We start from the raw sequence: 26,374 nt of genomic DNA, 5'->3' as shown, positions 1-26,374 counted from the left end.
AAAGAAAAATAAAGAGATAGCTGAGCTCCATGTGGTGCCATGTGTAGCACTGTCTTGTGTCGTGTGCAGCACTGTCACAGGGGCCAGGCTGGAGCTCTCCCCGCTGGGTGGGAGGAGTTGCCCGAGGCAGAGTGTAGTGAGCTGAAGCTAGCAGTGGCATGTGGAAGGAAAGAGAGGGAGAGGAGAGAAACAGAAAAGAAGAATGAGAGAGATTAAAAAAAGAGAAGGAAGGGGAAAAAACAACTGCTCGCTAAGACCAACTGTGGTGGAAAAAGAGGGAAGACAGAGAGAAGAAAAAAATAAAGAGACAAGAGATAACTGATCCCTGATTGCCTGTACGTGGGGCCGGTGTGTGTGCTAAATCCTGCCCCAAGGTGGCATGTTGGTGTGCTCTTTTAGTGCAGGGTCCCACTGGTGTTGGGCGGAGTTGCCCTAGGCAGTAAGATCACTGTAGAGGCCAGACAGAGCTTTTCTGAGCAACATGGAGCACTATCGAGGGCTGTCGCAGTTGCCTTGTGTGGTGTGCAGAGCTCCCACAGAGGGCAGGCTAGCGTTCCCCCTGCTGTTTGGGTGGAGTTTCCCTAGGTGGAAGGTAGTGGCCTGGAGCCAGAAGTGGTGAATGAAAGGAAGGAGAGAGCAAGAAGCAGGAAAAGAAGAGAAAAAAAAGAAAAAGAGAAAAACCAAAACAGGACTGGGCCCACTGAGACCGGCTCTGGTGGAAAGATAGAAGGGAGAGAGAATAAAGAGAGAAAAAATGAGTTGTAAGTAAGGAAATAGCTGAGGCCTGACTGCCTGACCTTGATGCTGGAGGTGTTCCAACTCTGCCTCAAGGTAGTGGGGTGGTGTGTCTGGTGTGTCCACTTGGCATAGGGCCCCATAGATGCTGAGCGGAATTACCCTTGTAGACAAGAGCACAGCAGAGGCCGTTTGGCGGTTCCTGCAGCAGTGTTGAGTGCTGGGGATTATGGGTGTAGCCACCTTGTGCAGTATGCAGCACTGCAGCAGTGTGGGTAGGGAAGTTCCCTCAGCCAGATTTAGGGGCCCAGGACAGGCAGAGGATCCCCAGACCCAGGGAGGGCAGGCAGGACCTCCCCAGCCGCCTGTAGGATCGTGAGGGCAAACAGTGGCTTCCCCTGTTCAGCTTGCCCAATGGCCACAGCTTGGGCCAAGACTTCTTATGCCCCAACAGCTCAGAGTTATTAATTTAAATTTTTCCCCCTGGCCAGCTGGAATTGATTTAAATTAAATTGCCCCCCACCCCCACCCCCCTGGCTCTGTTCTGGGTATGTGCTCAGTGAGATATTCTGAAACTGAGGCTCCCTCCAGAGGGTCTTTGTTATGTTGAAATTCTTTGGGCTCTAGTTAACTTCTGGCATTCCTTAGCACAGGCTCCCTCATTATGCTAATGTATGTTAAAAGACTCCTGCCAGTTTGTCTTGTAGTTAAACAATGAGCCTGGAACTTGCAGTTTTTACAGAGAAAATATTTCTCTCTCTTTTTTTTTATTGTTTTCTCTTTTTTTACAGAGAAATATATTTTATATTTCTCTTATGGAGTGCCCTGATTTTGGGGTTGTCACGCTGACCCCCAGAGGACGAGATTTAGCCTATCAGAGAAGCTGTTTTCTTCTTGACTAGAACTGAAATCGCCCCCGTGTCTATGGCTACCCGCTTATGCTCTGTCACACCTGCGATCTGACTCAGGCAAATTTCCTGCCATCTTTTCAATTGCTCCAAATCTATGGCTACCCACACTGACCCTGCCCGCCAGACTATGAGCACAGGGCATCTAACAGCGTGGGGAGCTCTGGTGTGGGTCCTGCGACTAGCTTTCAGAGGTTCTCCTCCAGTCTGGGATTAAGGCTCCTTTGGGGCCTCAGCCTGGGAAAATCGCTGCTCACTGCCAGACTAGAGCCCTGGCAGCTGCTCTGTCCGCAGCCCATGAGCCCAGCCCAACGAACCTAGAGCTTTTCAGTGTGTTCTCAGATTGCTCTGTGGGTGAAAATCTACAAAAAGGGTGTTCAGGACAGACCCTAATACCCTGATTCTATTTTAAGGACTCCGCCTCCCAGTCTCCTTCGCCTTACCTCCCATTTTCTGGTCTGGCAGCAGGAGCCCTGGCAGGTAAATCTAACTGGACGCCATCTTCTGTCTCGTCGCCATAACTTTTCAATGGGTGGTTTAGGAGAAGTAGTTTGGCATATCTTTGGTGATATCTTTTGGTGGACTTTAACCTTCAGCCTTATAGTTAGTAGCTGAGGTTATTAGCTATTGATGTTACACAAAAATACTCCTTTGCATATCTGTACTGTACAGAATCGCCAAAACATCTACACTGAATTAAATATAAGCCAGGAAATGGAAACCTTAACCCCTGCTCTGAGAGGAATGCTTCTCTTGGATAATTATTGTTAAATATGTCTTCGGGTCTCAGTTTCATCACTCTTGTAGTTATGTCTCATGTAAGGCTTTGCCTCTACTTTCTATAATGATCTTCTTTCCTGAATAACTCATTAAAGATGTGGGATCAAATAAATAATACTTAGGGGAAATTAACCTGGGATCTGTGGGTTATAACATTTTTTACAGAAGTCAATGCTTAAATGTGTGTGTGTGTCTCTGTGTTTAAATAATCTAGTTTCCCTACATGTATGGACAGCCTCAGAAATAAATACAGCAATCCAGTGTGTTGAAGATGTATTGGCATTATTTACTTATTTTTAAAATTTAGAATTTTCCCAGATACCTGCCTTAGAAGTGGGGCTATAAATACTAACACCAACAGAATCTCAAGAGACTATTCAGCAAAATGAGAAAAATTAAAAATTCTCCCACATTTACTATGGCTATTTGCCCTTTACTTTGCTGGATAAATGATGTGTCCAACCTCTGGGACCCTCTGTGTACCAGTAAAGGTTAAGGCTACCCCCACCCCCCAATCCCTCAAGATGCCTGCTCCATTTATAATAGAAGGTAGCTCATTCTAGAACTACGGGCCTTTGGATATGCCAGCTGGAGGTGGCAGCTAGGCAGGCAGGCATTTTTCTGGTGATCCATTAAGTATTTGTGCCAAGTCCATGCTATCCTCAAAGGCCAGTGGGGGACTATAGTTATATCTGAGGGTACATACTTGTATGCTTTTCAGTCTGCAGACTCTTCTGAATTCTTCCCTCTGGTCTCATTGCTCAGTTTTTTAGCCATTTCTGGTGTAATGTGAATACCCAAGGTTTTTGAAAGGCCCTTCCATTGACCTACATTTTCACCTCCTTGCATGACAGATTCTTTCGTGTGGCCTCAGAAGGCCCCATTCATGACTACTTTCAGTGCTCAACACTGCAGTAGCAACTGGCTTCATCCATGTCCCACCTGTCCATAGCTCTCTGCTTAGAACATAAGATGGACAAAGGCTTTAACTAAGATTACTGTGACCAAACATCGTGTGGCTAAGGATAATCCTTGTTTACTCCCATATCATGGCACAATAATGAAAAATGTTCACTTTTTTCTCAAAGCAGTCCTGGTTTGGATGATTAAATTATATGGTCACTCTATAAAACATGCTCTCTGTCCCAAGGAATGGGTGCTGTGGTACCACACTGACCACAGTTCAAAATTCAGTCTTTAACACAGATTTCACCCCAAATGAAAAGTGCTACAGACTAACATGTATGCATTATGGAGTTTTCCAAGTAGATTTTCTGCTAGAGTACAGTCTGGTGTACAAAGGCATAAATAAATAAAATTACCTCCTCTTCTTGCTCCTCCTTTTTCTCCTTCCTTCCTTCCTTCCCTCCTTCCTTCCTTCCTTCCTTCCTTCCTTCCTTCCTTCCTTCCTTCCTTCCTTCCTCATTATAAGAATTGATGTGCTTGAACTGGAGTGCTGACAAAGAATATGAAATGTACCATGAACTGCTGAGAGAATGAAACAAATTCTCTGAGAAAGGATGGCATTCTTTTGGTTTGGGTGTGTCATCGGGAAAAGGACAGTGTGCTTAGTAAAAGGATTAAAGACAACGAGGAAACCCCAATGAGATGAAATAGTATAGTAGTCGCAACAACGGACTCAGATACACCAATGATCATAAAGATCATGCATGATAGGCAGCATTTTGCTCTGTTGTACATAAGGCTGCTAGAGTCCATGCTAGCAAACACCATCACCCTATAACTAAATCTGGTCACTTACCATGTGACTTGGGTTCATTTTGGCTGTAAGCTAACAGTGGACCAGCCCAGCATGTTGTTACTGGTACATGCCCTTGCGTTTGTTAGAACAGAATTTTAGCTGGTCCCTCAGCATCTTCACAGTCATTGCTGTTTAAGCCCATTGCTGCAGCTACCATGTCATTCCATCTTGTTGGGGACCATCTTCTATTTTGCTCACTGACCAGTGTTTCCTTCTCTTACACCCAGGGTGCTTAAGACTCAGAACTGTTCATGGACCCCATCAACAATAATTACTCATATTTTATCAAGCATGATGTCTTTCTTCAGACTGGATCCTGCTGATGATGTGTTCAAGTATGTGAGCCATCAAAAGGAAAAGGATATGAATAGTACAGAGAGAGGTGGGGGAGGGGAAGGAGATGGGGAGAGGAGAGAAGAATAAGACAGCAGGCTTCACCTACATACCTCTATCCCCAAATCGACTACACAGCCAATGTAGTCGTTAAGAGAGCCTAGTATAGGCACAATGGCAGATATATGGAACAATGTAACAGAAGTGATAATGCAGAAATAAATCCATCCACCTGTGGACAGCTAATATTTTACGAAGCATGTGTACAACGAACCTGTTAAATGAGGACGAATTGCTCTCTTTTAAAAATTACTCTCTTTGACAGAACTGGATATTTATTTGCAGAAAAATGGAACAAGCTATTTCTCATAGAAAACTGAACTCAAGATGGACCAAATACCTAAGTGTAAAATAGAATATAGTAGTAAACTTAGGTCTCTAATGTTAGATGCTGTCAGGTTGGTTTCAGCTCATAGCCGTCCTATGTATAGCGGACGGAAACACAGCTTAGTTTTCGCAATTGTTGTGTGTTTCAGTACATTGTTGAAGTCACTGTGTCATCCCATTGAGGGTCTTCCTTTTGTTCATGAACCCCATGTTGCCAAATATGGTGTCCTTTTCCCAGGTCCAGGTTTCTCTTGGTAATGTGTGTAAAATACTTAAGAGAAAGACATTTCACCACTCTTGCTTCTAAGGAGCATTCTGGTTGTACTTCTTCTAAAACATATTTGTTTGTCTTTCTGGGAGTCCCTGCCACTTTCAGTGTTCTTAGTCAACACCATAATTCAAGTGCATCAATTCTTCTCTCATCTTCCTCATTTATTGTTTAATTTCCACATGCATATTAGGTGATTTAAAATACTATGGCTTGTATCACATGCACCTTAGTCCTAAAAGTGACATCTTCCATCTTCAACACTTTAACGGTTCTGTGAAGCAAATTTGCCCAAGTGAACGCATCAATGATTTCTTGTCTGCAGCTTCTATGAGTAATGATTGCAGGTCCAAGCAAGATGAAATCCTTGACAACTGTATTTTCTCCTCCATTTATCGCAATGCTATACACTGGTCCAATTTTGAAGATTTTTGCTTTGATTACAATGAGTTGTAATCCATATGAAAGGCTGCTGTCTTTGATTTTCATCAGCCATGCCGCAACCCCTCCTCACTTTCAGCAAGGAAAGTTGTATCATCGGAATATTGCAGGTTGTTAATAAGCCTTCCTCCCATCTGATTTCACACACTCAGATTACTTACTCAGCATATCGATTGAATGTGTATGCTAAAAAGATACAATCCCCATACACACTTTCCCAGATTTTAAGACCATGCTCTACCATGTGGCATAAATAAACTATCAAACTTAATTAAAACTTATAAAGTTTTGTAAGAGAAGGAATTTTTTTGCCAATGATTTTAGTGCACCTTAGACTTCTTCCTTCAGGACCATAAGAAGTTAATCATATGCTACCACTTAAAATGGTTGGTTGTCTACCATTTTTAGAATAGTGACTTTATGTATTCCTTCCATTTTCTTTTTACAAAACAGTTTTATTGAAGTATAATTCACCTATTATACTTTTCAGTAATTCAATCATACTCAAAAGAGTTGTGTAATCATCACCACAATCAGTTTTAAGACATTTCTTTTTCCTTGTACTCATTGCTGCTAGCTCCCCATTTACCAACTACCTTTCCTGCAACGCCCTTAGGAGATTACTAATCTGGCTACTGTCTCTATATATTTAGTTATTGTGGACTTCATGTACCAAAAAACAAACAACATCAAAACATGAAGCAAAACCACAAAATCCCAACAAAAATGACAGAAAAAAACAGAGAAAAATCAAAATAAAAAACAAAGCAGAAAATATTAAAAACTGGAATAATTCACAAAGGATCAAAAGGAAGTTTAAATAACAAGGTATCACATTTTAACTTAACCACAACTGCAATAATCTACCATACAATGCATCCTGATGACAAGCCCATTCTCATTCCTGGTCCATACTGGGTGGGATTCACCATGCTGAAACTTAATCCACATGGGGGACCCTGCAAATGGATTTTTGGGATTTAACTGTCATCATGAACATCTGAAAATGGAGTATTCAAAATTTAAGCTTGAATACCACTCCCTTTTTGAGAATTTGTATTGTTATTTACAATCTTTGGATCACATAGGGTAGTGTGCTTCTTCTGTGTGGACTTAGTTGATGCCTCACTTAGAGGATTACTTGTTTTTAAGATAGCACTTTAAGACCCCAGACACCATTCTTTCTTTCTTTTCCAAAATTATTATTCGACAGTTAATACATATATCATTCGATAGTTCAAGCACATCAAGCAGAATTGTACAATTGCTACCAAAATCAGTTTGCAAACATTCGTTTTCTTCCTGAACTCCTTGATTTATCTCCCTTTTAACACCCCTCTCTGCCCCCTGTACCAATCTAGCCCCCGCCCCCCCACCCCCAATCCTTATTCTACCTGCTGTGTTGTCCTTTTATGTTTGTCAATCCTGGGTCTCATATACTGAAAAACAGAAAATAAAAATAATCCAACATATAATACAACTTCAAGTGGATAACCAAATCAAACCAAACCAAAAATACAGAAAATGTTGAAAACCAAATCAGGTTCAGGATACATCAGTGGGGTATCAACTGACCCTGTTTTAACTGTTCAAGGAAGATTTATGCCGTTGATCACCTAACTCATCTCTCCAATACCCTCTGTTTAGTAACCCCGCTCCTCAATTGTGGATAGAGGGAGTTCATTGTAGGCTCACTTCCTATGTAGTTCCCACTAATGAATCTTGGCTCCCACTGTCGTTCAAAGCCTTCTGTAAACCAGATTCTCATAATTCAGGCTCTGACACGAATCCCTCCTTCAACTTTTGATTATAAACTTTATAATTCTTCGGTTACTTATGATGGTATAATTCTCCCACGTGTATTTAGTTGGCTTCTCACTTCGATGGCTGCTTGTTTGGAGACAAGCCTTTAAGATCCAAGATGCTATTTTATCTGATAGCTGAGCACCATCTAATTTCTTCCCCACCTGGTTTACCCACCAACAGAGGTTTAGTGGCCTTCTCTAAGATTTACAAGCCCCCTCCCTTTAGATTCTGACTTGAATTTCCAGTAAGGTAAACTAATCACTCTTGTAAGAGTGTCTGTTATTTTGGGGTGAGTGTAGAACAATATTAAGTGCAGGAACTGATTGGACATCTCTCTTATCCCTAACATGGGAAACAGCCAGTTGAGGTGAAGCCTCCCTCGTGGAAGTGGATTTTAAGATGTACAAATAAAGGGGGATGCTCTTTGGTTTAAGTGCATGAGGCTGTCACACTGCCTTGTAGTTTTGGAGACTGGATTAGAAGATTAGATGACCGCAGAGTGGAAAACTGCCTTTTTCTTGTGGTTACTTCTTTTATTTAAAAAAGACATTTATTCAGCATCATGATCAGATTATAGCATGGGATTCAAAATAAAGGAAGTAAGAAAGAGAAGGGGAAAAAAAGGGAAGGGAATTTCACATGGAATAAGCTTCTCACCGTAGACAACAGAAAGCAGAAAACATGAAACAGTAGAACACATTTAAAATGGGCTAAAAAGAATATCAAATGATAAGATCCTAGATTTTGATCTCACTTTATTTGCGGTCCATTTTCCCAATGTGCTCTGCATGAAAGCAAGGCTAGTCATCTACTTGTCTATGTTCAGAAGGAGTTCACCAGGAGTTTGATTCATGAATATTTCCCCTTCACTTAAAGAGCAAACACAAAGGGATGCAAGCTTTCAATGCACCTACGCGGAGGGGGCAGTTCAAATGAGATGTTGCATTTTAACCTAACTCTCTCTGCAGCAATCGTCTCTACAATACTACCTGTCTGATCTGAATGCGTCACAGCCCAGAACGATGGCCGAAGGGGACACATTGAAGGCTTAGGCTCGGAGTGGAGCCCGGAACTCAATTTTGGGCCTTCACGTTATTCACAGCCTCCTGTTAAGCAGGAGTTTGCAATTTGAGCTCTGATGCCATTCTCTCTTTTGGATTTGGATGATATTATGTATAATCCCGGGATCATATAGGCTGGGGTGCTTCTTGAGTGTGGGCTTAGCTGCCATTTAACGTGGATGGCTGCTTGTTTCAGGGGCAAGTATCAAGCAGAGCCATTATCGAGAGGTCTCTCTCTCTCTCTCTCTTTCCAAATGATGTCCTCAATGTCATCTCATAACTCTGACTCTCTGTGTTTACTGTTTCAGATCTCTGCTTGAGATGATCTCTAAGTCCAGTTGGGGACTTGTCTCTTGGGGACTTGTTTTCATTCCCTCAGCTTCACCTTGCATGTGCATATGAACGGCTGATGGTCTGCTCCATAGTAGGCTCCAGCCTTGTTCTATTGATTTGAACTTGTCCTTCATCTTTATCTGTAGATATAGCTTATTTGTTTCCTGTGTACTTTGTCTGGTCCACACATATGGTCGTTTTCATGTTGATGAAAAAGTCTTTGATCTGGAAAAATTGTATTACACAATATCCAGCCTCATTTAGATCATCAAGACCATACTGTACAGCTACTGATCCTTCTTAGTTTCATTTTGTTATATTTCAGGTTACCAGAGTTAGGGCCAATTCTGTGGTGACTAACACCGCCATCTTGTTCATATAAAACCCGGTCTGCTCACTTGCCACCAGACTGGGTTTAAGGTTGATTGCAAGCTCTAAGTGGATCGCTTCAGCACAGTACCTAAATGGTCATGCCCACAAGAACTTGGCATTTCAAATCTAAATCCTAAACTTTGTACGTCTTGTAACTGCCCTCCCTAACTGTCCACCATTTAAATTCAGTGTCAGATATAGGAGATTGTTAAATGGCAGCGAATTACTGCTAAAGAAAAGTCGAGAAACCTGAGACGAAACCTGGATGCAATAAATGTTTGGGGCTAAAGCAGTTCAAAGTGAAGGAGGAGAGCTAGCACATGAGAGGAAGATCCATTGGATCACATGTGGTGATACTTTTCTTTAAAAAAAAGGGGGGGTTGGATTTAGGGTGGGAAAGTGGTGGTTAAAAGTTCTTCGGTGTCATCATTTGTTTTGAGAAGTCTTTGGTGCTAGTGAAGGCCTCCCGTTTCAGATGCTGCAGGAAAAGCACTCGCTCTGCCATCCTTGGCCTCACAGGAGAGTGTGCTCCCCAAAGCAGCCAGATTGCAGGTCTTGGAGGGGATGGTAAGCCTTGCAGCAATCACATGTTCTTTGCCAGGAATGCGTTTCTAGGCATTTGTGGTCTCCCCATCTGGGCTGCAGGTGTTGGAATGGGATTAGATCAGGGAGGAGGAAAAGACCCACGAGGGGATCCATGATGTGGGCTTGGCACGAGATCTAGCTGGATTAGCACAAAAGCGGCAGTTAGGGTCAGGTAGGGAGATTTTTAAATCCCACCTGAAACATGCTTGGGTCCAGTGTGGGAGCAAGCTGTGGAAGTCTAAGCAGCACTGTAGGAAAGTCTGACTTTAACAATAAGGACGTGCAGTAGAAATGTCCTATAGCATTTCCTAGGAGCCCTGGTGGTGGATTGGTTAAGTTCTGTGCTGCTAACCCAAAAGTCGGTGGTTCAAAACACCAGCTGCTCTGCAGGAAGGAAGATGTGGCAATCTGCTTCACTAGAGTGCCTCCTTGGAAAGCCTACCTCCTCCAGGCTCACTGTGAGGCAGAACTGTCTCGACCACAGTGGATTTGGCCTTCGCTTGATCTTGACAGGCACAGGTAGCCAACTCTTTTCTCTCAAGGAATGACCCTGGAGTTCATGGTGCCAGCTTTGCAGTTATCAGATGAGAGCCCAACCATTGTGCCGTCAGAGCTCCTTCGTGTTTAGTACTTAGGGGAAAGACACGACTCCAAAATCCCTAAATAGGCGAAGCAACTTGGAAATGAAGGCCTCGGTTGCTCTAAATAGAATGATCAGGTTCGATATTTGACTCAGAAGTGGAAAATGTAGAGAAGGTGGGATTAGAAAGATTGGTATTTAATTGACCCTCGTCTGCCTTTAATTTTTTTATGTACTTGGATATATATTTACTTTTGCCTGTGTTTCTGCATTTATGCAATTTGGACTCTAGGTCTTTGTTATCTAATATGATAGGTATATGTGATGATTTAAATGGTTTAAACTTAAAAAAATTAGTTCCTCAGTACGATAAGTCACATTTCAATAGGTTTATATCTAAATGTGGACAGCAGCTACAGAATTGGATAGGGCAGATACAGTACATTTCTTTCCTCCAAAATGTTAATTTGAACAATGCTAAGTACAATGTAGTTTTCAGCCTTGGTCTTCTCTGAGTCCCAGTTGGGATTGTCTCTGGGTGTCATTTCTGCCTGTTATGAATTTGAATCGTGTACCTTCAAAAAGTTGGTAGGATCCCAACTCCTCTACTTGTAACTTTACTTGGGAATAGAGTTTTCTTTATTGTATCCACGAAGCCACATCCATGCTGGGTGTATTCTTAACTAAATCATTTCCAAGTTATCCACAGAGCACAATAGAAACAGGAGAAATTGATAAACGGCCCTTGAGATGAGGATAAGCGACCAGTGATTATTGCTGAGGCACTGAGGAACGCTGCCGGGGTTATAGAAGCTGAGAAAGCCAAGTACTTTCTTCCAGAGCCTGTAAGAGAGACATCCTTGTCCTGCATTTGGATCTCTAGACCCTGAAAAGTTGTCCACTGGTCATATATGTGTTACGCAACTCTGGGCTAACTGAGGCTGCTCAAATCAGGCATCTGGTATGGACAATCTCTACATTGGGATTCTGGTTGGGCTGGAGGATACTTTCTCAGAACTGACTCAAGTTACGAGTTCTAATCTATTCTCTCCTCTCTGCTCCACCTTCTCCTTGCACAGAGAAGGTCTTATCCGCACCGCCCCTAGAAGGCTCCACCCACTGCTCTTCTCTCTCCTTGCTCCGTGTAGACATTGCACTCAAGAAATCCCCAGTCTTTTTACTCCATCTTGACATCTGCTTTTTGAAATACCAAACTAACAGAAGCTTCTTCATGACAGACAGTTAGGATAACCAAAGAATCTAACAGCAAAGTCTGAAGTGAGCAGGTATACAGCCTGCTCCCCCAGAGCCCTCTTCCCAGTCACAAACTTTCTAGAGACACCTTATATAGGGTTTCTTGCCCTGCTGCTTTCTGACTTTTGCTACTGTCTCTGACTTTTGGGTCTTCTAATTTCTGCCGAGGAGTCCTGGTGACTCAGTGGGTTGCTCACTGGCTTGCTAATGGCAAGGTCAAGAGTTCGAAAAGACCAGCAGCTCCATGGGAGAAAGATGAGACCTGGAACCCCACAGGAGCACTTGCACCCTGTCCCATGGGCGCCTGTGGGTCTGAAAGCACTCAGTGACAGTGAGTGAAGGATGTCTTCTCTTGCCAATTCTCTTGGAGCAGATGATACATGTCAGAGCTCATATTTTCTCTAAAACTGTTCTTGGGATTTATGCATTTGATTCTATTTTGTTTTCCAGACTCACCTTGCTCAGGGTCCACTCCAGAGTTTCCTTTATTCTCTACTCCATGGTATCAGGTGCATAACTCATTCTGAGCCTTTGGTTTTGGGTCCCAGCCTGGACACCTTGCTGGGCTGAAAGGGAGGATGGACAAGACTTAAAATGAAACTCAACCAAAGAAATCACAATATTCTAGCAAGTGGATGGAATTCAGATGAGAACCTTAGAAATACAGCAGAGTAATGTAAGGGCACACAAAAGAGTTCCTTCCAATTGATTTCCTTGAAAACCCTTTAGTCTTTGGAGGAGAGGCTGAGAAAAATATGAACAAATCATAAACGTAATGGTAGCATCCTATTCACTTTTTTTTGTTTTCTTTGTAACTTAACATTAAAAAATTTTTTTTCTCACGTTGTTGATGAAAATATGTGGGGCTTCAAAAAGTTTGTGAAAATATTCTTTTATTTTAAATTCTATTTTTTCCATGAACTTTATGAAGCCCCCTTATTCACAGCAAAACATGCATCAACTCAATCGTTTCTACATGTACAATTCAGTGACATTGATAATCTTCTTTGAGTTATACAATCATTCTCTTCCAGTATTCTTATTCGTCCCCCATTGCAATCTTACTGACCTTTGCTGTTCCTATGTAATATTTTGAGTGGGTTTTTTTTTACTTTGATCGCATATAGATAGTCGACTTTAAGAAGGCTTCGGGAGACATAATGAGTGTTTGCTCTGGCTGTCTCCTGTGGTAGCAGGGGGTGCAAATAGGAATTTACAGAGCCCTGCTTCTCAGTGTTCCTGGTCTAGGCTTTCAAGCTGAAGTGGGAGCTCAGGAACAAGAACAGAGGCAGAAATCCAAGAATAGAAATGATAGGAAATCTCTCTGTCAAATTATAGACAAAGAGAAATTGAAGTAGAGTCCAGGATATATCTCTGGAGCCACTCAAACTCTCTTACTACTCAGGCAGCTTTGGGACTGGGGCGAGGGACTCAATCAGATCTTGCTGGAAAGAGAAGAGCAACAGAAGTCAGATGTCAGGAAGGATCCAACACTGGCCCCCGAGCTAGAGGCTTGATAGACCGCAGGCAGCTGCAGCCTCTGAGTAACAGAAAGACATTGGACGAGTCAGAGATGGGAACAGCTGGGCTTCTGATGGTAATTTATCACTTGATACCAGCCACTGTTTGGAAGTCTGAGTTTTCTGAAATAGTTGTCAATTGATTTTTAGTAAAGTATGACGTTTGTGATAGATACAAATAATTTGCATGATCAAAACCAACCAATCAAACAGTTGTCTTTGCATGGATCCAGACTCATGGCGACCTCAGATGTGTTAGAGTAGAACTGTGCACCACAGGGTTTTCAATGACTACCTTTCTGGAATTAGATTTTTCTTCCAAGGCACCTCTAGTTGGACTTGAACCTTCATCTTTTCATGAAGCGGCTGAGCTTTTTAAAGAAACCCCACTTTCATTGCAGGTCTGAATAGCAGGAGATGGATTTGGGCCCATGTTGGAGAGATCTAAGAAAAGAGAGGCTTGTGTGAGATAAATTCCATCTCTTTGTCATATAAAGTGCTCACTGCTATGGTGGCTCCGCTGTATGAATTTGTGAAGGAGGCCCCATGCTACTTCATTCTTGCTCTGCCAGCCCTAGGGTTTGCTTTCCTCTGTGAGCTCCTGATCACGTGGTCTAAGATGGCTCACTCTCATGCTCGAATCCTTGCTTGCAGGGAAGTGGAAAGGGGAAGAGTGGGCACAGTCTTTAGAGACCGAGAAAACCTGGGTGTCATACACCTTATTTATACTCAGATTGCACTCTCCAAAATTTACGCTCTTGGTCCACGGATGAAGCCATGTGTCAAGGTGACCACAATGGACACTAGGGAATAGTTTCTTTCAATCCTATGTGCAAGGTTAGTTTACAGAGTGACGCCAACTTCCAGCACCGGCCCAAGCAGAGTTCCTAAACTTTCTTTTGGCCACCACCATTGCTCAGTCTTGCCTATGTCAATGTATTTTTCACTCTGGTATATACAATGTGTATATTTGCATTTGTGAGCCTCTTGCCAAGCAGGAACTCTTGCTATCTCTTATGTGCCAATCCTGGCACAGAGTAGGTGCTTGGTAAATGCATGGTGAATGGATGAAATATTTTAGAAATGAATCACTACAAAAATTCCAGCATAAAAATGGACAGTCAGCTACAGAGACACTTTCTCCCGATAGGACAGGTCAGGCTCATACATCAATGAGCCATTTGCAATTTAGAAGGGATGGGATAATACTTAAAACAATCCACTTACATTAGATATGATTTATGGAAGGAATGGTGAAATTGTGTGGAGGTTAGCAATTGGGCATTTCCAAATGCAAAGGTCGCTGTGCATGGCGTCCTCAGACTTCTGTAAGGCCAGCCATGCTCTCCACCGCTCTGGGAGTAGGAGCTGGGTAGCCTTTACTAGCTTGGTTAGACCAAATGGGAGTAACATTCCCCCCTCCCCCTGCCATGTCAAAGGGGCCCTGGAGCAGGGGGGAGGGTTATTGTGGCTTTTCACCTCAGGAAGCAAGCATAATGATGCTATTCATTGCATTAACTGGGAAAAAAAAACAACCAAAAAACCCCAAAGCTATCATTAAGTCTTTGAATGTCTTCTAATCACAGTGAAGGGAGTTCCTAAGACACTAAGTGCTTTGAGACTGAGATGTCTCTTTTCATCTTCTCAATATTCTATAAGAAAGGTAATTTGAATCCCCATTTTACAGATGAGAATCATCTCAGAGAGGTGAAATAATGTGCCCAATATGGTGCTGGGGCTGAAACACGGGATCTTCTCGTCCCTAAGGCTGCATTCTTTCCATGATGTCAAATCGTCTCTCTCATACTGTTAGAATACTTTGTAATGCAGTAAATGCTTCCATAATGTTGTTTACCCTGTGGGGTGTGGGACGTGGGGAATTTTTATCTCCCTCAGCACACGATGAACAGAGCTTCAGAGAGATGCACATTCTCTGATGCCCCAGTGCTATTGAAAGAAAGCCTGCGCCAGGTCTGAGACCTAGAGTCAACAACATATTTATGCTTAGATTATGCCATTGCCCGCAGCAGAGAAAAGAAGTTGATTTCTTAGCACAGCCATAGAGAGGTCAGTTTGCCTGAGAATTTCATAGTTTTTTCCCTGGAAGTTCTGTGTCTTGGGAATACCCTCAATGTGAGAAAACTAGAGTGGTACATTTCTTGAATCACAGAAATCCATCTTATCTTCATTGGCAATGGCATGCCAAGATGGCAGAACTATAGTAAGCTTAGACTTCTGAGAACGAATACCATCATCTTTGGCTCAAAGTAATTCATTAATTTCTAGTGGGGACTGTTTCTTATCAATTAAATGCTGGCCACTGGCTTAGCTTTACTGCGACTGTGCTTCATGCCCACTGATCCCTGTGTTTGGGTTCAAACCCAAGGATTTAGCCATCAGCGATTCTCAAAAACTACTGTCCATAGAAACACATGGAGAGTTTGTTAAACATAGAATGTGTCCATCTCGTTGGTTCTCATTCAGTAGGTCTAGAATGGGGCCATGGACTTCTACCGCTAGAAGATAATGCTGGTTGATGGACCACTTTGACGCACACTTGACCAGTTCAGTGGTCTGTAATGTCAGGGGCAATGTGGGAAGACACTATTAGAATGCATATGTATATTTTTACAGAAAATTTGTTGGTGATTATGAGCAGGATAACTATTGTGTTAGTGAGGCAGCACACGGAGCCCTGGTCGCGCAATGTCAAGCACCCTGCTGCTCACTGACAGTGTGGCTCTTTTAACCACCCCAGTGGTTTTGTGTGAGAAACACCCAACAACAACAAACAGTATTTACAAGAGCACAGCGACAGATCTGCTCTTGGAAATCTTGCTGCTGGTGGGTGTCATCAAGTTCATTCCAACTCATCAGACTCTATAGGATAAAATGGAACTGCCACATAGAATTTCCCAAGTTGGCGCCTTTATGGAGCAGCCCCTTCTCTTCTTTTCGCTTCGCTTCCCTTCCCTTCGCTTCCCACCCCACTCCACCTCTCTCCCCTTCGCTGGCGAGTTTGAACAGCTGATTGGCAGATGGTTAGCAGCTGAGCACTTAACCATTGTGCCACTAGGACTTCTTGCTGTAAAGATGATTAACCTAGAAAACCCCAGGGGGCAGTTACAGGGTGCCATTACATATATGTACATAAGCATCCAGCCTTAGGGAGCATGTCAAAGAGAACTCAATAGAACTGAACAATACGTTTTCCTCCACTAGGCTAAAATGTACGTGCAACACTAGAGCAACCTCTGTGCTCTGGCTTCTGAACCGGCATCATTGGATGGGGTGAGCGTGGGGCGATGCTTTTAGCAGACCTCGTTGATTCTTATGCACATCTACATTTGCAAATCCTGGATCCGTTCTCTAAGACAGAGCTTCCTCAGAGAGTGCCCCCAAACAGTAGCATGCCCCTTATCTGGAAAGTTGTTAGAAAGGCCATCTCAGACTCCCCAGCAGACAGCAGCCACTACAGTACCCTAGTTGCACCAAATTAAAGACTTTGGGGGAGACCATAGCAATCGTTTCAACAAGCCTTTTCGGTGATTCCGTGCATGTTCAAGTGTGAGGACCACTGTTCCGGACACTGCCTTTCAAGGAGTCTTAGACCTAAGGGCTCGTCATAGGTAGAGCTCAGAGGTACGTGGTGGCTTCCGTTCTAGACCACATAATCAAGCTTGTAAGAGCGGGTCACAGGAGGGTGTTTTTTGCTTCCCATTGCCTTGAGAAGTTATAGTCACATTATGGTATAGTTTATCAAGTGTGCAGTAATATTAAGAAAGTTTCAAATATTGTAAAAATTACCGAAACATGGCACTGAAACTTGAAACGAGCACATGCTGATGGGAAAAAATGGCATCTGGTCAGCTCAAGCCTGCACCGAAGCTTTGCTTTATAAAAAATATACCTAATATCTGTGAAGTGCAAGAAAGCGAAGCACAAAAATGGGTCAGTCCCATAGATTCTGACATTGTATGCTGCAGCCAAATCCTCCTCAAGGGCTAAGTTGTCTGAGCAAAATGAATTCCTGGCCACTTTCTTCTGCCATCACTTAGGATTACTCCCTGTTGTCTTTTGTGTTGCAGGTCTGAGGAGTGCCTTCCCATTCATTGCATGCCCGTGTTTTCCCTCGCCTCTGGCATCGGGCTAGCAAGAGGATGAGCTTTGCCAACATTGTCCAATCCAGTTACCGAGACACAAAATGCCTGATAGTCAAAGACGGTCTCGCTTACACAGCCAGGCAAGAAGCATGCAGCGATCACATCCCCACGTGGCTCTCCAAGTCCCAGGCCAGTGGTCTCTTGGGGCAGCAACTGGTGTCTGATTGGTGCTTGCTATCAAAAGACTCAGCGCTGATCTTCTGTTGTTCGGTGCCATGGAGTCAGTTCTGACCTAGTGCCCTTTATGCACCAGAGAATGAAGCACTTTCACACAGCACGGTCCTGTACCATCCTCACAATTGCTCCTAGGCTTGAGTCCATTGTTACAAACACAGTGTCAATGCCTTTCCTTGAGGGCCTTCCTCTCTTTTGTTACCTTTCTACTTTACCAAACAGTGTTCTCCAGGGACTGGTCTCTCCTGATTCATGTCCGTGGTATGTAAGCCAAAGCCTCCCTGTCCTCGAGTCTCAGGAGCACTCTGGCCATACTTTTCCAAGACAGATCTGTTAGTTCTTTTAGCAGCCCATGCTACGTTCAACCTTATTGGTCCACACCACAATTCAAAGGCATCAGTTCTTCCGTCTTCTTTATTCCATGTCCAATTTTAACATGCACGTAAGGCATGTTCAAAACACCAAGGCTTGATGGAGATCAGGCATACCTTAGCCCTCAAAGTAACATCATTGCTTGTCAATACTCTAAGATCTTCTACAGTAGATTTACCTGATGCAATGCCTGTTTTGATTTCTTGACTGCTGCTTCCATGAACATTGATTATAGCTAAAACCAAGAAAGAATCCTTGACAACTTCAAACTTTTCCCATTTTCCATCCTGGTACCTATTGGTCCAGTTGTGAGGATTTTGGTCTTCTTTACATCGAGCCGAAATCCATTCTGATGGCTGCAATCCTCAATCTTCATCAGCAAGTGCTTTAAGTTCTCACTTTCAGCAAGCAAGGTTGTGTCACTTCTGCATCCTGATGCCACTTTCTTCTTCATATAATCCAGCTTCTGATTAGTTGCTCAGCATACAGATGGAAGAAGTATGGTGAGAGGATACAACCTTGTCAAGAGCAGACAACTCTGTCATATACCTTTCCTTATTTTAATCTTCTGCAGATACTCATTTGGGAAGAGGTGGTGTCACAAAGATTATGTCTTCCCATCCATGTGCTGGATTTTGATGGTAGTGTGGTTTCTGATGTCAAAAGATGAGGCAGAGAACGCACTGCTCACCTCTGTACATCTTAGGCAGGGTAGGTCTAGTTTCTACTTGTTCCATGACCCTAGCCTCCAGCTTTCTCAATTAAACAGACAACTGTATGTCTGTTAAGAAACTTAAAACTAGAAGTTCATTTTTGTTTAAAAATGTAGATACCAAAGATGATGGCGAATCTACAAACTATTTACTCAAAAAATTAAGGGCAGTGCTGTGAGCCATGTCCTCTTGTAATATGGTGACTCAAAATACATCCCATCTTAATCCTAGGTCATTACCATGGCATAGAATTCACTCCAAAATGGGAATATATATATTTCACTGTAGGTACTTTATGTCCTAAACCATTGTCTAGTGTACTGATCTTGCTGCCACTGTGTCAATTCTGACTCCTAGCAATAGTGCAGAATCACCCCTGTGGGTTTCCAAATCTGTAAACTTTTTTTTAACTTTTTAATTATTAATTGGGGTTAATACTCATATCGTATCATTCCATAGTTCAATTACATAAAGCAGAATTGTACAATTGCTACTACCATGATTTCCAAACGTTCATTTATCTTTTCCTGAACTCCTTGACATCGTCTCCCATTTACAGCCCCCAACCCCACCCCCAAATCGCCACTTTACTCCCCACCCCACCCCTGACAACACCCGTGTTCTACTTGCTGTCCATGTAGGTTCCTTCGTCCTGAGTTCCCTACACCACAGCACAGAAAAACAGCAAACACAACATCCAGAGGGTGACCTCCCATGACATAACACCCTAATATGAACACACAGAAAATGAACATACAGAATATGAACACACAGAATATGAACACACAGAATATGAACATACAGAAAATGCTGAAAATCAGATCTGGTCCAGCATGCCTCAGAGGGGGGATCAAGTGACAACGTTTTAACTGCACAAGTCAGATGGATGCCTTTGATCTTCTATACTCCTCTCTCCACTGCCCTCTGTGTAGTGATCACTGTCCTCCCATCCCTCAATTGTGGCTTAGAGAGACTTCAGAGGAGGCTGGTTTCCTGTGTAGATCTCACAAATGTATCTCGGGCTCCCACTGTCATCCAGAGCCTTCTGCAAACCGGATTCTCACAATTTAGGCTCTGAAACGAATCCCTCCTTCGAGTTCAGATTCTGTGATTTACAGTACTTCAGTGACTGATGATGGTGTGCGTCTTTCGTGTGGACTTGGTTGAAATCTCACTTAGATGGCTTCTTGTTTGGAGACAAGTCTTTAAGATCCCACATGCTATTCTATCTGGTAGCCGGGCGCCATCTAATTTCTGCGTCACATTTTGCTGTGGCACTGTATCTCCTGTGTTCTCTTTCTGAGGGCGAGTATTGACCAGGGCCATGTTCTTAAGTTGGAGCTAGGACTCAGTACGAGCCCCACACCCATTTCTTCATCTTTTTTGTTTTGTTTGCTCTTTTCTTTTAATTTATTATTACTTGAGGGTCAATACATATGTGATATTATTCCATAGTTCAATTATGATAAGCAGAATTGTAAAATGTCTCCAAAATCAGTTTCCAAGCATACTTTTCTTCCTGGACTCTTTAACAATGTCTCCCTTTGACTCCAACACCACCCCTGCATCCATGCCCCTCCCTTATACATTTATTCTACTTGTTGTCCCAGTGGGTTCACCAATTCTGGGTTTTACCAGAAAACAGAAAAACGTATAACACAATTTCAAAAGGGTGACCCCCAATTGCATAACAACTCTGATATATACCCTAATATGAACAAACAAAACCAAAATAAAACAGAATGTCCGTCACAATTGTGCCGGTAAAACACATATGTGAATCTACCATACAGGGCACTGATGTAGCAAAACCTTGTTTGTCTGCCTACCAATAGTTCACCATTCTTGGTACAGCTATCTTCTACTTCCTCATGCACCATGCATTTTCTGACTTAAGGTCTCAAGTGGAGATATAAACACTACCCTGGGTTCGTGCCCTGTTCCCCGACTACCCATAGTTCTTTTCTTCCCCGCTCCCCTTCCTTTTTAGTTGACTACCATTCCTTCCCCTACTATCATGATCCAAATTCTATCTTACAAATCTGGCAAGACCAGAGACTGGTACACAGGGAATCCAGGATAGATAAACCCCTCAGGACCAATAATGAGAGTAGTGATACCAGGAGGGGAAGGGGAAGATGGGGGAGGTAGAGGGACACTGATCACAATGATCTACATATAACACCCTCCCTGGGGGATGGCAAACAGAAAAGTGGATGAAGAGAGGCATTGGACAATGTAAGACATGAAAAAAATTTTTAAATAAATTATCAAAAGTTCATGAGGGAGGGAGGGTAGGAGAGGGAGGGACAAAAATGAGGAGCTGATACCAAGGGTTCAAGTAGAAAGAAAATGTTTTGAGAATGATGATGGCAACAAATGATTTTGACACAATGGATGTATGCATGGATTGTGATGAGTTGTATGAGCCCTCAATAAAATGATTTTAAAAAAAAGACAAAGATCTCAAGCTACAAGTGTGTCTGAAGTAGCATCCAGAGCACCCAGTCTAGTTACCACACAGGCTCTCACTGATGCAACCTCCACAGCGTGCTGTGCGCCTTGAAGGTCCAGGATGCAGTTTCCAAGCATCCCATGGCATGCAGCTTGGGTCCCTAGGAGACACCCAGAACCCCGGGTCGATGTGGTCCATTTAGTGGTGTTTTACTACTAAAAACATTCCCTATCCCTAATGTTCCCCAAGCATTTTGGGTCACTCTTTCCACCAGTTGGAGATCAGTCCTCCCTCTTTCCCTCCCAATAGGCCTACAATTGTGTTCCCCCAGGCATGCTTGTTCCCTTCTCCTCTGCTACGTTGTTTCACCCATCACTCTCCCTCATCACTCTGGTAGAGCTCCCTAACCGTCCTGGGGAAGCTTGTCATAGACTTGCATGGCAGTCCCTCTGCAGACCCTATCTCCTTCCCTTCCTTTGACCATTTTATCCCAGCTGATGTGAGGCACTTTCTGGCCAAGTGACCTTCAAATGCTCACCCAGAGCAGATGGTGTTTGGGTCTTTGGCACCATTCAGCTCTCTACCAGGCTGTTGGGCCACCCTGGCCAGCAGACTGGATGCCCTGCAGACCTGAGCTTGCGGCCGTTCTGCCGCTTGTCTCTACAGTAGTGGCCTCATACAGTCTCTGTCCATTTTGTGATTGACTAACCCCACTCAGCATCTCCTGAGGTGTTTCAGTTTCATCACTGTTTTTAGGGATGTGTAGTACTCCATTGTGTATACATAACAGTTTTTTTTTAAAATCTACTCTTCTACTGATGGGGATTTAGGCTATTTTCAACTTCTTACTATTGCAAACTGTGCTGCAATGAACATGGATGACCAAATGTCTGTTTATGATCGGTTTCTTATTTCTTTGGGGTACATGCCCAATAATGGTATGGCTGGTTCATATGGTATTTCAATTGACATCTGTTTTAGAAATTACCATTTTGCCTTCCACAGTGGCTGCATGTATTTACAAGCCCACAGTAGTGGAGACGAGTTCTGATCTCACCACACCCTCTCCAGCATGCATTGTTCTCAGTTTTTAAAATTAGGCTACGTGTATGGTGTTAGATGGTATCTCATAGTTATAGTGGTTTGCATTTCCTGGATGGCTAGTGAACGGGATCATTTCCTCGTGTGTTCATTAGCCATTCATGCATCATCCTTTGTAAATCATGTGTCCGGGTCTTTCACCCACCTTCTAAGGGTGTGATTCCTATTGATCTTACCTGTTGATCTATCTTTTTAGATTGGTGTGTTGTAGCCATTTACTATTAGTGTTGATCTGGTGATTTCTCATTTCATCTCTTTTAAGATTTGATTGGTGAATTTCACGGGTCTTCTATTGGGCACCTGTTTGTTTACTGTGGTTATTAGTTCTTGGTCTATTGAGCCCTTGAGCATTATGAGTTCGTGGTCTATTCATCCCTTGAGCATATGTACTGTCCATCTTGTTATATTGTTTACCTTGAGGTCTATTTTGTCAGAGATTAATATTGCCATTCCTGCTTTTTTTTTATTGCCATTAGCTTGGTAAATTTTTCTCTACTCTTTGACTCAGTGTATATTTGTCTGTGAGTTTGAGATATGTCTCTTGAAGGCAACAGATAGATAGTTCTTCTTGTTTAATCCCTTGTCTTTTGGGTGGTGCATTTAATCCATTGGTTTTTTGCTATTAAATCTCAATATGGATTATTCACTGTCATGCCACATTTGTGCTTGATTGTTTCCTTTCTTCCATTTTTATAGAGTGGTGGTGGTGTGTGAGTGTGACAGAGAGAAATTTATTCCTATCTTCATTTCTCCAATAAATCTATAATGTCCTGGGTGCTGTTTTCAGTATGTTGGTTTCTGGGTGATGTTACACCTGGTGATGGTTTCATGTATCAGTGGTGCATTTGTTGGTTTTTGGCCTATAAAGAACTGGAAAGTATTTATTTATGTTGGTTTCATTTTTACAAATTCTCTAAACATTTCCTTATTTGAGAAAACATTTATTCCTCCTTCAAATTTCATGGAAAGCTTTGATCGATAAGGGATTCTTGGACAGAAGTTGTCTTTCAACTTTCAGAACACATTGCTCCAGTTTCTTCTTTCTTGCATGGTTTATGCAAAGAGGTCTGAGCTTAATCTTATCTGTTTACCTTTATATGTTGTGTGGGTAGCCAGCACCCTCGACCCGCCCCCCCCCCAACTAATCACAGGTTCGGTAGGCTCAGTTATACGGTTAAGTTATATAAAGATTATAGTAAAGTCATAGAGAATAAGAGAGATAGGAGAGAGAGTGAAATAAAGGAGTCAGACACATTTAGTGGTAGCATGCTCACCTCCTGGATGGCCATGACCTCAACAGCTAGGTCTATGCATAGTGTGGGCAGAGAGGGCAGGAGAGAGGAAGATGATTTATTACTAACCAAGGTTTATATATCTTTTGGGGGCATTCAAGCTCCCTTATTACAGATAAAGACATACATAACAGGAAGGGGTTACACTATATGTAACAGAGTAATGAAAAGGGGATGATCTAGGGATATACATGCTATAGGAAGGGGAGGGATTGGGGGTACACATGTGACAAGATGGACAGATACTAAATTCAGGATGGCAGCCTAACCTTGATTGCCCTTGAGCTGGAGACTTGATTCAGTCTAAGCTTTCAGGGGAAGCAATCCACTGTCCTTAATAGCAGGGAGTGAGCCCCACCTATGATGGGATAAATCAGATGAGTATATGATTGCTCTCGATGGCTGAATGCCTACAGGGAGAATATCTCTAAGCATGTGACCTCCCACCATGTGCTGGCAAACAGCCTCTAATGTTTGGCATATCTTTGGGGGAGACAAAGCTGGAGCAGTCTTTTTGTACCCCACAATATGTGACTGCTTTTTTCTCTCTAGCTGCTCTCGTTATTCTCTCCTTTACTTGAAATTGGATAATTTTACTACTATATGTCTTGATGTGCTTTTGTTTTTTTAAAAATCTATTTGGTGTTCTTTCTGCATCTTGAATGGTTATCATCTTCTCCTTTGTGATACTGGGGAAATTTTCTTCCAAGAATTCCATATTTTAATTATAGATGTATTTTTTTCTTCCTGCACAGGCAACCCAGTAATTCAATTATTATTTCTCTTCACGCTCTCCCACATCATCGTCAGGCTTTCTTCAGATTCTTTTGCCTTTTTGTTTGATTGTTTTTCTCATTTGATGAATTCTGTTTGCTTGTCTTTGAGTTCACTGATTCGATTTTCCTTGTATTTCATTCTATTGGTCAGATCTTTTACTTTGTTTTTTACTTCTTCTACATCTTTTTTTTCTCTTGAATTTTGTTTGGGAGTGAGGTTTCTAGTATCTCCATTTTTCCATCTATTTTCAAGAATGATTCCCTAATCTCTCATAAGACCTTAAGCATTATTCTCTGGTATTCTCTATCTGGAAATTCAAGGGCTTCTTATTCTGTGTATTCCATTGAGCTTGGGTAATCTTCAGTAGATGACATTTGTTCCTCTTCATTTTTTGGGGGGTGGGGGGGCTAGCTGATGGTAGCTTGAGCTGCAAAGTGGTTGAACTGCCCAGTAATACATTGGCTTTCAGATTGTGTAGAAGGGAAGGGGTTGGCTCTTTAGGTCTGAGAAGGAGAAGATAGATACTGGAAATCATGTTTTGTGTAGATGAGGAGGGAGCATTAGTTGGGTGGGTAATAGGAACAGACTATAGCTGCTCTGGAGTAGGTTTTAAGTGGTGGCCTTAACCATTAGAAGGCTTCCTGTTGAGCATAGTAATTTTTATGAGATGGAGAAGAGGGTAATAAGATATGTGATGCTACTTGGTAGGTTATAAGAGAGTGTGGTTACTGAGGTGGAAGAATGGGGTCTTAGGGCAATGTTGGTTGGGGCTGGTGAGGGGCATACTAAATCTACCAGAGTCACTTATCTACCTGTATATTATGTAGCTGGCATACAATCATTCTGTTATTGTGTTTTAAACAGAAGACTCTTTTATTGTGGGTTTCTGCAACTCTCAGAACTATCCGTTCCTTGCATGTGGTCCCAGGGTGGAACTAGGTTATTGTAGTGACGGTCCAAGGTGGATGGGGAGGGGAGGTACATCTGACCAGGGTGCAGTTCTACTATGGATAGTGAGTCCCAGTGTCTGCCAGCTGCTTAGCCTTGGCAGGGGATGCCTCTGAGACCCTGGACATGCTGGATTCTGCTTCCTCTGGTGGGAAAATGTTTCTCAAAGGAAAAGAGGATAAAATCTAATAAACTCTTGGAGCCCGCTGTGAGTTCAAGCTGTGTTTCGGTCCCACAGGGGTTGGATCCATTTAGAGATAGCTGGGGTTATCTATCTGGAGAGTGGCACCCCTTCATGGAAGGATTGGAAAAGAACTTAGGTAAGGGATTGTATTATGGAATTTCTATTCAATGGGCTGCTGCAGGCTCCAGTATCCAGGGTTTCCAGATGTCCATGCATGGGTGGACCCAGGCTGGACTTGGGGGAAGACTGTCTTGGGATATTTCACTGTGCTGGCTGTTTGCAGAACCAGGGTGGAGGGGATGAGGCTGGCAGTCTCTGCTTTACTGATCCTGCTGTGGTAGGGGAAAGGCAAGACCTCAGGTGATGTGTGAAGGGGATGCTATGTGGTGAGCTCAGCTGAGCTCTCTGTGGGAGAAAATAGGAGAAGCGAGTCTGCAAAAATGAACACTGGGCACTGACAATCCAAGTTTTGTGTTCTATTTCCCCAAGTTGGCCTACTCACCTGTTGATCTGTTGGTCACACAAGGGGAACTCTAGGTGGGTGAGTCCTACATCAGGGCCATCTTCTTAGGACTCTTCCCCAAGTCTGTAAATCTTTAGGGGAGTAGAAAGTTTCATCTTTCTTCCCAGGAGAAGCTGATGGTTTCAACCTGTTGACCTTGAAGTTATCAGTCTGATATGTAACCATAGTATTATAAAAGTTACCAAATGTCCTATGGCAGTCATTTACATTACCTCTCAAAAGGTTGACAATGCTGCCACTGAAGTAGAACAAGGATATAAACTTATACAAACCTTAGACATATGAGTGGAGTTTGGCCTTGCACTTAACTGTAAATCTTAACCTAAGAACAATCAATTCATATGATAGGATCCTACTTGATACTCATCTTCATTAAGATATCACTGAAGACATGGGTACTATAGCAAAGTGTGGTGAAGAAAGTGGATGGTGCCCAGCTATCAAAAAGAACCGTATTTGAGGTCTTGAAGACTTGTCTTAAAACAAGCAGCCATCTAAGTGAGGTTCTCCAGGCCCACACGGAAGAAACATAGCAGCCTGTGTAATC

The sequence above is a fragment of the Tenrec ecaudatus genome, chromosome 1, assembly GCF_050624435.1.
Source record: "Tenrec ecaudatus isolate mTenEca1 chromosome 1, mTenEca1.hap1, whole genome shotgun sequence".
Classification (NCBI taxonomy): Eukaryota; Metazoa; Chordata; class Mammalia; order Afrosoricida; family Tenrecidae; genus Tenrec; species Tenrec ecaudatus.
The sequence above is the reverse complement of the archived record's forward strand: the minus strand, read 5'-3'. Positions refer to the sequence as shown.